The sequence below is a fragment of the Protopterus annectens genome, chromosome 16.part0, assembly GCF_019279795.1.
Source record: "Protopterus annectens isolate FY-2018-M chromosome 16.part0, PAN1.0, whole genome shotgun sequence".
Lineage (NCBI taxonomy): Eukaryota > Metazoa > Chordata > Ceratodontiformes > Protopteridae > Protopterus > Protopterus annectens.
In genome coordinates this window covers 411,865,844-411,883,127 of record NC_056750.1, presented here as the reverse complement: position 1 = coordinate 411,883,127, position 17,284 = coordinate 411,865,844, and the positions used below count along the sequence as shown (strand labels likewise).

General features: G+C 38.3%; 1 non-coding gene across 1 annotated transcript; it reads left to right on the top strand.

The window, feature by feature from the left end:
* Positions 1–15,672: 15,672 nt before the first annotated feature.
* On the top strand, positions 15,673–15,776 carry LOC122791096. The gene has a single exon (XR_006363072.1). It is a non-coding gene; the product is annotated as a U6 spliceosomal RNA (small nuclear RNA).
* The last annotated feature ends 1,508 nt before the right edge of the window (positions 15,777–17,284 follow it).

Here is a 17,284-nt window from a genome sequence, read left to right as displayed (position 1 = left end):
CAAGCAGCTGTTCTGTAACTTGCTTATCTATTCTAGTTATATTGTAAAACAAAATGTTTAGAAACTTGAGCATGAATGTAAAAATACATTCAAGAACTAATTCCAGATAGTTGATATAGCAAGTGTTATTTCATTCTGCTTGACATATCAGAAACTTGCCATAGAGAAAATAATTTACATTGTGAATCCACATTTACATTATTCATCAGGAATTTTTAGTGTGATCATTTTTTTTTTCAAAAATATAATGATTTATGCATTGATTGGCTCTGTCCCTTTACCAGGAATTAATTATATTCATACAGATCCTGCAGTGTTACCAGTATAGCATGTTTCAAAGGAAAGTTGTAGAAGCTTTGGAGAATAAAAGACATTTTCCCCTATGCTGCATCAAAAAGACACACTCACACACACTGCCAGTGCTACCAGTTTACCATAAATTACCATACAATAACTCTGAACTAATTAACACTGTCAGTCAATAAATCATTATTCATAACAAAAGTTAGTCCCACCACTGAGGCATCACACAGCCTTTTGCCAGATAATGTAACATACAACTCATTCTGGTCTGTTTCTTCCAGTGCACAAGTCAAGTGATGTAACCACTGTGCCCTTTCAGTTACCATGAGAATAAGTCCAGCACATATAAATATGATCAAGTGGCCCAGAAAAATAAAATGGGAAATAAAAGGGGGGAGAGCTAGCCAGCAATAATCCCACAAAGATAACTGGGGGTGGGGGATCATGCTTAAATAACTGCTTTACAGTATTTTTAAGACCCTATGCACTGCTCAGTGTTAAATACCTACAGCAGTGCATGAAAGGTGACATGCCTCCCTTCTACACAGCCACAAAGACAAACTCTTTTGCCTGCAAATGGCATCTGTCCCCTAGTCTGCACCAAAAGTACAAAACACACATATTGCCAGTGTGAGCAGCTTATTGGGAAGTAGCATACAATAATTCTAAACTAACAACAGAAACAATCAATAAAGAAGCTATGTCCTCACCATAACATTCCACCTCTGTTGTCTATTTTCATTGTTCCTCAACGAATGTGTTTGAACCCAACTCGACCATCTTCTATAGATTCTAGGATCTAACTCTCGAGCTCCTCCTTTACCCATAATGTCCCTGACCACTGCAATACCTCATATTGAGTTTGCTGCTATTTTATGTGTTATCAGAAATACAATAACAATGATATGACAGAAAAGTGATAGCTAGAATATCAGGAGCTCAAACAGGATCTATGGTTCTTATCAAGAATTCTGCTAGTTCTCTCCCAAAGACATGGACTGGAGGAAGGAGGGAGGGAAGTTAAGGAAGAATGAAAATGGACAACACAGATGGAATGTTATGGTAAGTAGATAACTTTTTTATCTGATGTTGTCATTTTCATGTGTTCCTCAATGAATTGGACAGAGTCCCCAGCTATGGTAACCTTGGGTGGCCTTCATGGAAGGATGTTCCGGAGAACAGTGGAACCAAAAGCAGGTCTATTTCTGGAGATTATGTCCAATTTGTAATGAGAAAAGAAAGTATGGGTATTAGAACATGTAGCAGCTGCATAAATATCATCAATGGATGCTCTAGCCCAAAAGGCGGCCAATGTGGACATTGACCTGGTTGAATGGGCCTTTGGCTGTCTTGGTAAAGTTATGCCTCTCAAGGTATAAACATAGGAGATACAATCTGTTATCCATTTAGCCAGTGCAGTTTTTGAAAATTTGAGAAGGAAAGCTGGCAGATTGATCACTTGACTGATGTTGTCTTCACAGGCAACTTCTAGTAAAAAGGAAGTGTCTGTGTGTAAAGTAACTTTGTCTTTGTGAAAAATCAAATACAGTGGTTTGGAAGATAGTGCTTGGAGTTCATATACACAGTTTTCCAGGAAAGAAACTTGAAATCTACTTTAGCTGATGGTTCAAAAGGAGAATGTACTAAAGTTTGCAGAGCCATATTAAGGTCCCAAGATGGAGTAGGGTCCTTTATTGGAGGGCTGAGTAAAAAAGTACCCTTAAGAAATGTCTTAAATAATTAAGAGGGTGCTAAAGGAGAAGGATTATCTCCGATGTGAAAGTTGCTGATGGCTGCTAACTGAACTTTAATAGTGGAAAAAATTGCCCCACCTTGAAAAATTGAGGCAAGGAAATCTAGAATAGCAGGAAGTGGGGTGGTAAAAGGATCTAATTCTCTCTGATGAGCCCAAAAAGAAAACCTTTTCCATTTACTTTGTAAATCTTCCTAGTCGATGGTTTATGAGAACAGACTAAGATTTTTAGAAATGGGGAGGAAAGCCTGGAATATCTAGCCATCACTAGAATTGGAGGAAACCATGCGGTCAACTTGAGGCCTGCAATGTTTGGATGAATTTGCCCTGACGGGTGAGATAGGAGGTCTGAACTGGGATCCAGCATCCATGGAGTATGTACTAAGTGAGACCAAAGGGGAACCACACCTGTCGAGGCCAGAAGGAAGCAATAAAGATTACTGTGCTCTTCAACTGAAGTGCTTTCTGAAGAAACCTGGGGATGAGAGGCAGGGGGGATAAGCATAAATGAGACAGAAGGGCCAAACATGGACTAGAGCATCCCTCATTGACTGTCCCTGAGGTGGGATAAGGGCAAAGTATCTGCTGCATTTGTTGTTGAGGGGAGATGCAAATAGGTCACAGCAAAGTTGACCCCATTTGTGGAAGATCATGTTCGCCACTGAGGCATGATGATGGTCCTGCTAAGTTTGTCCACTAGAATGTTGGATTCCTCCAGTATGTGCAGTGCTACAAAAAAGCAGTTGGATGAGATTGCCTACTGCCATACTGTCATTGTTTCATGACAAAGTGGGTAGGATCTGGATCCCCCTGTTTGTTGATGTACCAGATTACTGACATGTTGTCCACTTGTATTGCAATAGTCCTTAGAGAGAGAAAACTCTGAAAGGCCTGCAGTTCTAGAAACACCGCTCTCATCTCTAGGACATTGATACGCAAATCGGTCTCTTGTGGGGATCACATGCTTTGAACAGTCTGTCCCAAGTAATGCCCCACCTCCCCACTTGGAAATGTCCGACGAAGGAAAGATAAATAGATGCCCTTGACTGATCTCCTCGGAGTGACTCCACCAAAGAATAGACTTTCTGCAAGCCTGAGACAGTTTCATCAGATGTCGTAAGGGGTGTTAATGAAAGGACCATTGCACTGCTAGGGTTCACTGAAGAATTTTCATGTGGAGATGAGCAGTGGGAATTAAAGTAAATGCAGCAGCCATTGACCCAAGTGCTTTGAGGACCAGTCTTTGCTGGGGGAGAAGGAAAAGAATGAATTTGTCTGACATGCGTCTTCAATGTAAGAACTCTGTTTTGAAGCAGAAGAGCTAAAGTATTGACTGTGTCTAAATGAGCCCCTATAAACTCCAAGACTTGTACTGGTTGAAGTTGTGATTTGTCCATATTGATAGTGACTGCCAGTGAGTGAGATAGCTGAAGTAAATAGTTTCTGTTTTTTTATGGGCAGATGTCTGGTCAGTGTGGTGAGGAGCCAGTTGTCTAAGTAAGGAAACTCTCTGAATCTAAGAAGTCCCAGTTGTCCTTCTGTAGAAAAGGTAGAATGGGCTGAACCATGACCATACAGAATTTGGAATTTTTTACAAACTGATTTAGATAGGTCTCAGATCCCCTGTCTTTTTTGACACTAAAAAAAAACCTTGAGTAAATTCCGCATCCTACTTGGTCTGAAGGGACCTCTTGGATGACTCTTTGTTTAGCAACTTTTGGATCTCTTAAGCTGGAGCTCCCTCTGATTTGGTGGAACAGCGGGGAGAATTTTCCTCTTTTTTATGGGAATTTTGTAAAAAGGGAATGAAATATCCTCTGGATATGATCCTTTACACCCATGCGTCTTTTGTGATGGCCATCCAGGCTTTTTGGTGCAAGGATAAATTCCCCCCGACTGCCTCCAGAGAAGAACAGTTGGGCAACCTGTTAGGAATGCTGAAAGGATCTGTCCAAGAAGGAATCTCAAGAATTTGTTTCTGCGGACCCCCTCTGCCATGTGGGTAATATCTATCATTGTAGTTATTTCCCCCTCTGGCTCTGGAGGAAACAATCCCTGCGGACCTTGAGATTTTCAAAACCACATTTTCTTCCCACCATGTTGATTCTTAGAGAAAGGTCTCTGCGGGGTAGAAAATCTGACTGCAACAGCAGCTGTCTTTCCATCTGGGTTCACTGCAGGAGAGAGTCTCTTTAACTGTTGGCCCAAACAAAGAAGATGCATCAAAAGAAGCATTGTTGAATGACACCGTTCAAGGGCTTCTCAAAATCACACAACAGCATCAAGGCATGTCTCCTTATGGCTATGGCTGAATTGGCTGCCCTCAGGGTACTTTCTGCTGCATGCAAGATTAACCTCATGGACATATTTGTAACAGATTGTAAGGTGGACAGTCATGAGGAAAAGGATTTGTGATCCTCTGCAGACATGGACCCTGGGGCAGAATTACAGAGTTCCTTTACTGAGACTCTCTGTAACCTAGTGATATGCACTAGGTAGTTCAGCAATCACAGGGCAAACATCACTCATGGATACACTTGCTTCCAAACCTGTCCAACATACTAGACTCTATATTTGGGGGGATGAACAGTGGAGCTTTGATCAGCTAACACCTTTTTGATGGCTGCCACAATAACCATGGCATTTACAGGAATCCCTTTAGTCCAGTACTAACTGTCAGCAGGACAGCTCAAAATTTTGTCCAGGCATTTGGAATTGGTTCCATGGTTCCTTCCATGCCCTGTGGGAGACAAGGTCTAAAGATAACAGAAAAGAAAAAAAGAAAGATAGGAAATACCAATAATGGTAATATGGAATAACTCAAAATGAGGTAAAGATGTTAGGGAAGAAACTACCAAATATGGTAGAAAAGATACCAAGACAAAAACTTGATATAAGAGTAAGGAAGATGCTATAAAACAGAAGAAAAACTAACAAAGACTAAAAAAGATTAATAAGGGAAAAAAATTGCTAAATATGCTGATCAATAAAATCATGAAACTCTTACAGCGCAAGATATCCCAATCCCATCCAAACCTGAAGAGCAGCAAATGAGATCTGAGGTACTGTGGTGGTCAGGGGCATTGTGGGTAAGGGAGGAGCTAGACAGTCGGATCCTAGAATCTAAACAAGACTGCTGAGTTGGTTTGGAGACCTGAATCAGAACCCATGAAAATGACAACATCAGATCACAGATTAACTTATTCATGACAAGAGTTAGCATCCCCACTGAAAAATCAATAATCTGTTCATATCTTTGCTAGGTACAGAAATATACCACCTCTCTGGTTTGTCCAGTCCCCAAGCCAAGTGATCTAACTACTGTGCTCCTTTGGCTACCTTGGGAATCACTCTAGCATATATAAACATGACCAAGTGAAAAAGGAGAGAGAATTACAGGAGGGAATGCTACTCAGTGACTGCCCACTAGGCTATAATGGTCAGCCTGCCCCCTCTTTCCTGGCCAATTATATAGTTCCATGAACATGTAAAGATTCAGATAGCCCCATCTTCTGGCCATGTTCATACCAGCAAGTCATCAGGTCAAATTGACAGGTGCCTTTTGATCATGAAATCTTCAACAAGGATAGCAACTGTATACTGCCTGCTCCACCAGCAAGGCCCACCTTCATTACTTCATTACGTATTATTTCACCTCCTCTCTTTACTTTATATATACATCTGTTTCTCTATAGACTGATATATATATATATATATATATATATACGCAAACATATATATATATATATATATATATATATATATACGCATACATATATACACACACATATATATATATATATATATATATATATGTGTGTGTGTGTGTGTATTATACATATAATTGACAGCATCATAAATGAAAGATTTACATTGACAAAATATTTTTATAAAACAATAAATACATTGATAAAATATTTTTTATAACACAATAAATTACACAATTTCTGCTTCTCACTATTCCTTATTAAAGGCCACTACATTCATTATACAAATACCTACTACATGTATTCAAACCCAGCAATTCTGCAGGCAAATCACTAATCTCCCACCATGTCACTAAATCCTGGAACTCCATCCCACAAACAATATATTAAATGATTTTAGGGTAAATTCTTTTCATTCACCTAAAGTTCTACCTACTAAGTTGCCAGCTCTGTACACGACATCATGTTCCTGAATATTCCTTAAACCCTTGCTGTCACCACTGTGTTATGTAACTGGCCATAACACTGCTACTTCTTTACAATCTCTAACTATCTGACAATCATCCACCTCCTCTCCACTACTATCTCTATCTCCCTTTTACCTGGACCTCCTCAATACTCCTTCATAATTTGTAACCATCTTCATCCTATAATTGCTTCACTGTCTCCAAACTCAATATCTATTTACAGCTGATTCTATTTGAAAGTAACTAGACTCTTCTAAGCTTGATATTAGCTAATAGTTTACTGGATTCTTGTTTTAACTGCCATATCATTACTATTCTATGTATGTACATTTACTACTCTCTCTCTCTCTCTCTATATATATATATATATATTGATAGATTACTCTTTTGTTTAACTGTAATATCGTTACTAGTCTATGTATGTGCATTTATTATGTAAATCTTGTATAAATGCCTTCTACTCGTTCCGTAAAATGCCGCATTCCTCCCCAGGCTGAAAATGGGACTTGTGCCCAGTCAGACTTTCCCTGATAAACAAAAGCAATGAATGAATAAATAAATAAATATGCTCACTGCTGGGCATATCTGATCCCCAAAATGTGCCTGACAATCCTTCCAAATCACTTCCTAAATGTAGGGGTTGAGGTTCAAGTTTGGTCTGCATGGCCACACTCCTCCTCTCTTAGCTGCCCATATTATGAATGAGTGCCCCAACATGACAATTCATCCGACACATGAAATAGAATAAAGAAATTGAGCTCAACAAAAATGATTAGAGGCCTACACTATCTGATATAAGCAAATATGTTCTGTAGGACCACCTACCTGTCTGCTTGATGATTTCAACTAATTGGCCCTCCCTGATCTGGTCAGTAGCCCTACCTATCTGAAGTGAGTGAAAAGAATAACCTTAAATGTACAGTCCCTGCACTGTTACAGCTCAATGAAGCAATGCATATAAACCCTTTGGACTAATCAGGTGATCCAAAGGAAGCATAAGCACAGCATCGTGAGGAGCCCTATGCCCTGCTACCTTACCAGAGTCAGTATCCACTGCACCTGGCAAATGTGCAGGCATGATGACCTACCCATATATTTAAAGACCTAATCCACTTAGATCAGGTTTAGATCTTTCAGTCCACATCACAACCAAACTGTGGGTCACTGAATCATCTGACCAGCACAGTGACTGCCAAACTCACCAACCCTAAATGCTGCTGCATATAATCATAAATACAATGTATTTCACACTTCATATAAATGATAATCCCCCAAAACAGAGTGCACCTCTTGGACGATTGAGTACAACAGAACTCTACCAATGGGCTACCTAGCATCCTTCAGTAGTCCTTTTAACTTCTCCCACCACCTCAATACCCTGTCGATTATCCAGTGCTTTAAATAATCTGACAAACCCTGAAACCTGACCGACCAGCTGAGAGTCAACAAGTAAATTTGAATTTCCAAACTGTTCATTCAACAAGCACCAGGAAACAATATAATCCATAGTAAAAGATAGAGACTATAACCTATCTACGCATGGCAAAATATTGTAGAATTTCCAAAAGGATCAGAGAGCTGCCCCATAAGCTTTCCTAATGCTGCCTACCCAAGGAGATGTTAAAAGCCAGAGCATCAGCCAATCCAGTCATATTTCTGGCAGGATGTCAACAATCAAGAAGTCATGCAAATAATGAATGTGATCTGTCATGTGCCCTTTCCTGCCAACACCAGTGAAGGGCTGTGATTAATTTATCAAAGGTAGCACATGCTACCTCACTAACTATTCCCTTAGCCATATCAAAGTTAAATTCCTCTTGAAACTGCATGCCCAATCAATGGCTAGGCCTTGAAAAAAACTTCCACTGGTAATAATGAAAAGTTCTTCATTGCAAATGTTTAAAGCAACATTGGACAACTGGATGAACAGCAGAGTATGAGCATAGGTACAGGTATATTAAAACTGTGAAAATATGAAACCTTGAAGGAAGAATAGAGCATCAACCTGAATTCTCCTTCCTTCTTTTTAGGAACAAGGACAAGTGGGGTTGTTCAAAAAGACACAAAGGACAGGTCTTTGAAGGGGCCACCTAACCACCCTACACATATCTTCTTGATAAGTAATTTCTTGAACACTTCCTTGTTACCCACCAGTAATCACATATTGTTGCAAGTCATCCCACCTGCAGTGGCATCTGATTTAAGGGAAAAATATATAAAACCTTGCATAACATCACATTCTGATTGCACATCTGGGTAAATCCATAAATCCTTAACCAACTTATTTAACTTAATGGGAAAATGTATGACTGTTCTTGTGTGCATTGCCTTGAAAGGAGGGAGCTCCTTGGTTGCCTCTAAAGACTGTTTGCTATAAACAGCCACCTTGGGAAAATTTACCAAGAGACTGCATTTGTTTTAACCAGCACTTAACTAGAGGATGCTCTTTACTGCAAAGCAAACACATATGTGCAAAGTGGCAGACTTTTCCAGTCACACTTTCTTCTAATAAAGGCCTAACAAGCTATTATTGACTCTGTCTGCTACTCCTGACCTCTGGTACCCAGCAGTCTAGGCGTATCTAACATTCAAACGTGTCCAGATGGTGCTCATCCCATAGCAGTACCTTATTCAGGGCCCTCAACTTTCTATACCTCTAGTCATACCATTCCCAAGTCGATACACCTCAAATATGATGAACTTTATACAGGGTCAAAAAATAAGAAAGCAGAGGTACTGCCTGCTGTGGGTCCTGCTCTCCAATCACTGCAATATATAACATATATAATATGAATCCCACAACCCAGTTTTTCTAGTTTTTCAACTTAAAACAATTAATTTGCCTCTTCCTTAATGCAACAAGAGGTAATACTAAATGCTTGGCTCTTGAACATTCAGCCTATAACAAATGCTGAATTCCTTCAGCATCAATCAAGTCAAACAAATCAACTTATTCCTCTTGCCAAATCTTATCCTTAATTGCTACAGGGATGTATGCCAAAATAAATGCTTCCACAACCAGAAGATGTCTTCTGTGCTGCCCCTAATAGTCACTGATGCACTACCTCACCCATAACTGTCGGCTGACTACTTAAAGAAGCTGAGGGAAAGCCAAACAAGGAGGTGGGGACAAGTGCCTTCACACCCTCTTCTCTAAATGACTATAGTGGCTGCTGTTTATCACAGCTCATCTGCATTACTCAGATGAATGCTTCTCGAGAGCCTTGCCTAAAAGCTGTGGAACTTTAAATTCTGCATCAAGTTATACTCTGCCCTTCAACAATTTAAAGCTACAATACTCACCCACTACTAAAAACAAGCTACTCATAAATCTTGAAAATAGGACTAATTCATTATTATTTTAGCATACTTTAGAATGGTTATTTAATTCATCCATGTCCAGACTCTGCCTTTGCCTTCTTTTTGTCATGTCACTGGCAATCCGAAACCATGTGGCTAAAACGCTACTATGTCCTTAACAGGTTATTTGCATATATCTCTTCGTTCTCTGTAACAGAAGGTTTAAGGTATCACACAGTGAAGACTTAACTTTGCTGGGACTTTCTTGTAGTTTTTACTAAATGGTTAGTCTATGTGATTTTTTTATCTTTTGGACTGGAGGATGTTTAGGATGTTTTGCTGTCACCCTAATGTAATAGACATCAGACTTGTTTTTAGGCTATCGTAAAACACAGTTCCAGAGGAATCCTACAAAGGAAAATAGCACCAGTGTAGTAAAAAGCTATTTATTAAGCGCTTTCATCTGCGTATAGCAAGCAAGTTGCTATATGCAGATAAAAGCATTTAATAAATTGTTTTTTACTACACTGGTGCCATTTTCCTTTGTAGGATTCCTCTGGAACTGTGTTTTACGTGAGGTTTGCTACAGGTTCTGGGTTTACAGTGTTTGTTTTTAGGCTATGTGTTTCAAAATTAAGACCAAGCAAGCCACTAATGCTGTACTGACAAGGCCAGAAAATGGAAAAAAAAAACATGGCATGTCTATACCTAGTGTGGTTTAGCTTTATACTGGCCTGAATGCACCAATAAAGGCTGAAAAACTGAAAGTAAAAAGTCATGGGTATTCAGAAGCCATGGAACTGAAATACTGGTATGACCTTAATGGGTTGTATATTTCCCATATGCCTTCACTACAGGAGATTTAAGATATTACAAAGTGAAGACATTAGCTTTACTGGATCTTTCTTGTAGTTTTTATTAAAAGGTTTGCCTATGTGACCATTTTACTGTTTGCTTTGGATGTTATTTGGCATGTTTTGCAGTCATCCTAATATCATCAACACCAAGCTTGTTTTTAAGCTCCATATTTATAAAGTATGTCCAATCTACTGATGCTTCACTGATTACCTCAGAAAATGAGTGAAATGTGGCATATCTAGAGCTAGTGGGGGTGGCTTTATTGGCATAAATGTACCAGTAAAGACTTTAAAAAATGGCTGAAACACTGGTATCACCATTTGCATACATCCTATGGACCTCCACTGCAAGAAGTTTACTGTATTGCTCAGTGAAGACTTTAGCTTTGCTTGGTGTTTATAGCTATGTGAACAGCAATGGCCCCAAGCCTGGCAAACATAGCCCTAGACAAGTGGGAAGAAAATACCATCTACACCTCTAAGTATTTCCCATATTGTTGTTGTTGTTTGTCTTTCGGCTTTTTCCTGGTAAGGGGTCGCCACAGCAGAACTCCGGTCCGCTAATGATTGGCAGTAGTTTTTTTACGAAATGCCGAGGTGCCATGAACTGTTATTATCACTTTATTTATGATATTTTCATCTCATGGCACAGCTTGGTGGGAAAATTTAAATAATTATTTGACTACATTGAAAAGTTGACAGACTTCCTGCATTTCACTAACCATTACAGCTTTGAAAAGGTAGAATTTCTGGATTTCACCATTTACAAAAAAGAAAAGTGATGTAGTATTAAGCAATGACCTGTTTAGAAAACCCACATGGGTCAACCTCTTGCTACATGCAAGCAGTATGTACCTCAGAATCACAAACAAAAATGTTATAAAGTCATAAGGGATGAGGACAGCTCGTGTCTGGGGAAATGATGCTGTTTCTACATAGCATGGACAAACTACAAAGTGACTTTATTGAAAGAGGTTACAGTGAAAACCTGATAAAAAACATACAGGGTCCCATTTCAACCGTGAAGCAGAACAATGACCCAACTCTATTCAATACACCATGAAGAGAACAAATTGATATACTGAGCTCAAAAATACATAAAATAAGTATGATTCTCATATTTTCAAAAGACTCTCTCGAAAAAGTACCATGCATGAAAAACTTAGCATCATCTATGGAAACCAGTCCATTAGTAAGATACTTGACCCTGAGTCTACTTACATCAAAATATTAGGAGATGGGTAGAAGGACATGGCTTTTCCAACTAAGGAGTCAAATGCTGGCACCTTTCCCTGCATGCCTGCAGGATGCAAATGCTGTGAATTTATGAGTAAGAGAAACAGTTTTTATTTACCAAACTCAAAAAGGAGATATTACAGCACAGTGAGAGATGACTGCGAAAGAAATTTTGTAGTCTACAGGGCCAGCTGCCCAGCATGTAGGCAAGACTATCAATACTCTAAAGGTAAGGATTACTAAACGCTTATCAGATATCCAACTTAAAAAATCTTAATAATCCACTAACCAAACATGCTCTACACTGCAGAAACTTTGAGAAATTTGTGTTCCATATAGTGGAGAAAGTAACAACTAGCTCACTTGAAGGCAAAGGAACTAGAGTGGCAAATTTGCCTAAAAGCTTACTTGCACCCAGGACTGAACACAAACTGCTCCATCAAATCTGTACTTTAACTTATTTCTTATTTCTTCATTGTCTTTTTAATTAGCATTATATTGACATTGGTTGACTACTACAGGACCAAGAAGGAAAAAATAAGTAAGTTAACATCATGCGCTTAGAAGCACTTTTAAATTTATATGTAACAGAGTTGTCTCATTTCAAATTCCAGTGCATTTGTCAGGAGTAGTATTACTAGTGAGCATAAGTGTTAAAACTTTCCTGCATTAAGTTATACAAGATTTTAATACATTATAGATTAGATATAGATTTACATACACTCATTGTTGAATGTTGCTAAATCTGTTGATGTTTTTTTCTGATCTTGTAATGTCATGTACACATATTTATTATTTAGTGGCATTAACCATATGAATACATTTTATGCCATTGTACTGTTCTGCACTGATCTGATGAAGCCTAACCTACTCAGTGGTAGTTAGGTGAAAGCTCTTTAGACTCCTAACTTTATTATTTTGATCTTTTTCCTTACTTGAATTAGTTTCAATAATAGCATTAAAATGCTGATGTTTATGAAAGCCAAAATTAACCTTTTACTTTATGTCAGCATAGTCACCCAGCTATAATCAGTTTATGTGGCCTGATGCAATGCTGCCTTCCTGCCTTGATTCAATTTACCACTCCCTATGAATTAGCCCTAACTTCAAACACTTGTGATATCCCTCTCTTCAAAGGCTCAGCTTCATTTACTTTATAACCTGTAACATCCACACTTTTTTAGTATGTAAGACTTTCGGCAGTAGACCTATCTTTATATATTATACCTAATGTTTCCTTGTAATGTACTGATGGTCTATGAAATATTTTCTACTTGTTTCAATTATGGATGGATTAATTTCTTGCTTCTACTTAATGATTAAGTAAATTCAGTTAACTACCAAGGATTAGACAGTTTATACCTCTTATAATGTATCTGTTTTGACAGCATTTAGAAGGAATAATCTGAAATAGAAGTCACTTTATCTCTTTCCTTATTTAACCCTGGTTGGTTCACTGTCATAGAATGCTGCAGTTTATCTTAGACCTCACACATACAGGGCTCTTTCTTGTCTCTGAGCAATCTTATACAGTAGAGAGTCAATTATCTGAAACGTCAATTATCCGAACCAAGCTTCCAAAGTTTTTGGGTAGGAAAAATCATAAAGCCTGAATATTTATACATATTCGCTTGAGCATGTTTTTTGAGCTTGCAGCCAGCTCATATTTGAAAAAATATTCTTTATCATCCACTGAAATCACTGAATGATTGAAAACTGTATTCCTGTTTGCAGAAATAAATAACATTTTAGAAGTTTTTATCCGGTTCAATTATATGTTTGATTATCCGAAGTACCCTAGGTGGCAATTAGTTTGGATAATCGGCTCTCTACTGTAATTGATATATTCATCCTGTCATTGAAAAGATGGTATGCTACCTAGTATAAAGGATACAATGTCGGTTCTCCCAGTCACAGATCAGCCAAATTGTCCTGACTAGCTACAGTTATGATTACTATAGTATAATACTTAAGGATTTTAATTTGACTGCTTGTCACATGTTTTTAATAACTGTTGCCCCATCTAAATATGGCAAATAGCATCTACTTATCATATCACAGATATAATGATATACTAATAATTACACATAGCAGGGGCAAGATTTATATAAAGTGGTTTTATCAATTAGGCAGTAGCCCAACAGAATAGGAATACAGCTATAACCTGTTAGCTACCAATAGGAGTAGATATGCAGAACAGGTATGAAAGATGAGACTTATCCTACTGTAGCTTGTATAAACAGCCTATGACATACATTTATGACCACAGCTCGAGTGAATTGACAACAATCTGTGTTAAAGCAGATAGGTACTGCATGTCATGTAAACTGGATTTAGATCTGACAAAGCTCTTTCCAAGGTGAAAGCACTCATCTGTTTTTCAATAAAGAAGTTTTGATTTGTAAACAAGTTATAATTGCTTGATTACTCTGATTCTCAGCCATCAGCTTTGTTGTTCACAAGTACCACTTTTCTGTGTGGTCTATTTCTTTTCCTTATGGGAGTGAGACATCTCTTACCTCACTAAGGTTGGAAAACTATTGTGCCTCAATACAAGGAGCTATGCTGTTTTAGATATATATATATATATATATATATATATATATATATAGGACTTTTGAACAAAAGTTCAAAAGCCCGAATCCAAAACCACTGAACACACTTTAACGAACGCGCTTTCATCGAAAAAGCGCTTTCATTAAAGTATGTTAAAAAAATACACTAAATCCCCCCTGCACACCCCCCCCCCACTTTAATATTCTCACTCCGAGGTCACACTACAGTGAGGAAAAGGAAATTTTCCCTTACCACACTGTACAACCAGAACAACAAGCATAGTTACGCGAAAGTGCTGCTTCAGTAAACAGCACTTTTGCGCAATTATGCTCACCAAATTAGGATTCGGTGAAAGATGCAGTCAAGCATCTATATGGATCCTATAGATATATATATATATATATATATATATATATATATATATATATATATATATATATATATATATTCAGAAAATGTGTCAGAAACAAGGTGACATAGTGGTGCAGACTATATATATATATATATATATATATATATATATATATATATATATATATATATATATATATATATATATATATATATATATATATATATATATTCTCCGTTTATATTCATATATCTTTGTATGTATATGTAACAGAAAATAAAGCAACACAAACTAAATAAAGGGCATTTTCTGTTGATTCCACATGAAGAGACTCTTATTCCAGTTTTAACAGAGTCCACAGATGCTTTCAACCACTTTCCTTCTTTCTGGATTACTAGTGGAAAATGTCTAGGCTTCTTCAAATTACTCTGGAATGTCTTCTACATTGCTACAGTATACTCTCAAGAACTGCTGTTCTGGGCACAAACTCCCCATGCACTGAGTGGCCAACTTCTCTGAATAACAGGGTCTTAGCCCTCCTTTTATATACCAGTTTATAGAATAATTGCTCACTAAAAATAATTCTTGTGGGAAGCCTCTCTAGCTAATAGAAAAATGTAGCAGTCTGTCTTAAAGAAGCAATACTATTTACTTCAGTGTTGCAACATATTGGCACATCAAAGAGAAAGAAATACTACATAATGTTACATTTGACACCCCCTCCTTTAAACACTTGATTTTAGGCCCACTAAATGGGCTGTGAGCCCTACTGGGCCGAGCTTGATCAATATCTTACAGTACACTTACATGGTTATAAACAGAGCTGCCCCTACAGAGTTTAGAGTTCCCATCCTGTTGGTCATACAGCCACATTGTGGAGCAAGGTTTGTGACCAGTTTAAAGTCCCTACCAAGAAGATGATGCTTCAGTGACAAGACTGCCCACTTGATTGCCAATTATCTATTCCCTCTCAAAAAGTGGAATAGCTGGTATCTGATTTAATTAGGTTTCAACCTAAAAAAAACATATATGGAGTTCTTTCCTCCCAAAGACGTGTGAAAGCACTACTGCTAGGCCTGCCTGTGATGATTCAGTATAAATGATGAAAGATTTAAAGAAATCTGGAGATGCTTTTTCTTTTGTGCTTGCTTTGGTAGTATATATACTAAAATTGGAATAGTACAGAGGTTAACATGGCCCCAGTGCAAGGAAGGTGTTCAAATTCGTGAAGTGTTATTTTTTTTCGTCTGGCAGTTGGTGTAGTGAGTTAAGGCTGTAAGATGTAGTTTCTGAGGTTTGATTCCCTCAGCCCTCATTTGCCTACTGTGTGACCTTGAGCAAGTCATTTAACCAGATAGTGTTGGAGGCAACTGGGAATTTAGTGGAAAACCTGTCTATATAATACTATTTACAATATTACCCTACTTATGTTAGTGCTATTTACACCATGTAACTTCAGTTTTAAAGCATTTTGACATATTACAGGTTGAGAACCATAGCACTATGTTAAAGTGGGTACAGGTCAATCCATTGAATTGTCAGGGTTGGGAAATTCAACAAAATAACTTATCATCAAGTGCTGCAAATGTTGAAGTAAAGATGATCTTGTGTGGGTTTGGAATTCTAATGCCAAAACATTTGGATATACTGAAAGTGTGTGTGTGTGTGTGTGTGTGTGTGTGTGTGTGTGTGTGTGTGTGTGTGTGTGTGTGTGTGTGTGTGTGTGTGTGTGTGTGTGTTTGTTCATAGGTACGTACTAGGCTATTTGCCCTAGTGCCTATATAAGCCTAGTCAAAAAGGTACCCTGGCTTTCGCCACCCAAGAACATTATTTTCCTGTGCCCCTGTCAAGCATCCAATCATCAAAATTTTTCTTGAAGAGTGCTAATGAGGAGCTTTGTTTGATATAGATAGGTAGTTTATTCCAGAGTATGGAAAGTCTCTGGAACATGAATCTATCCCTCCAGCATGTTCTGTTTATTGTGGTGACAAGGTTTAGGTCCCTAAATTGTGTAGCTCAGAGGGATTGGGATTTCTTTAAGTGGAGCATGTCCAACAGCTCTGGGTTTGACATAGCTTTGTATGTTAGGCAGAGATCACCTCTGAGTAGGCGATATGCAACGGAGTAAAGCTGGAGTTTTTTTTAAACGGTCTGCGTAGGTATTTCTGCGGCCTTTCCAGTTGTTGTAGATGTCTTGTGAGGTACATACCAAAAGGGGTGTTGTACTTATAATGGGTCTAATGAGTGATGCGTAGAGGGGAACAATGGCCTATTTTTTCCTGGATGAGAAACCTTTTGTGATGAAGTGTGCCATGTAGAAGGATTTCCTGACTACTATGGCAATGTGATTATCAAAGGAGAGACTACTGTCCACCTGTGTCCCAAGGTCTCTTATCACACTTTCCATGTTAAATAGACTACCACCTGTGTGGTAGCTCATGGGTACAGAGTTTTTACCAAAGGGGATGACAATGCATTTTTTGGCATTAAGCTTGAGGCCATGGCTTTGACACCAGGTATCTGTCTCAGTGAGGCCCTTTTGTAGGATGTCCACATCATTAGGAGTTTTGATTATGGCTCCTAATTTGCAGTCATCTGTGAACTTCATTAGAAAAGACCTTCTGTGTTAGCCTGTACTTCAGAAAAGTAGGTACCAAACAGGAGGGACCCAGGACTGAACCCTGTGGTACTCCACTTGTTACTGGTCTGCAGTAAGATTTGGAGTCTGCTCCTTTCACAGTGTGGGTTCTGTC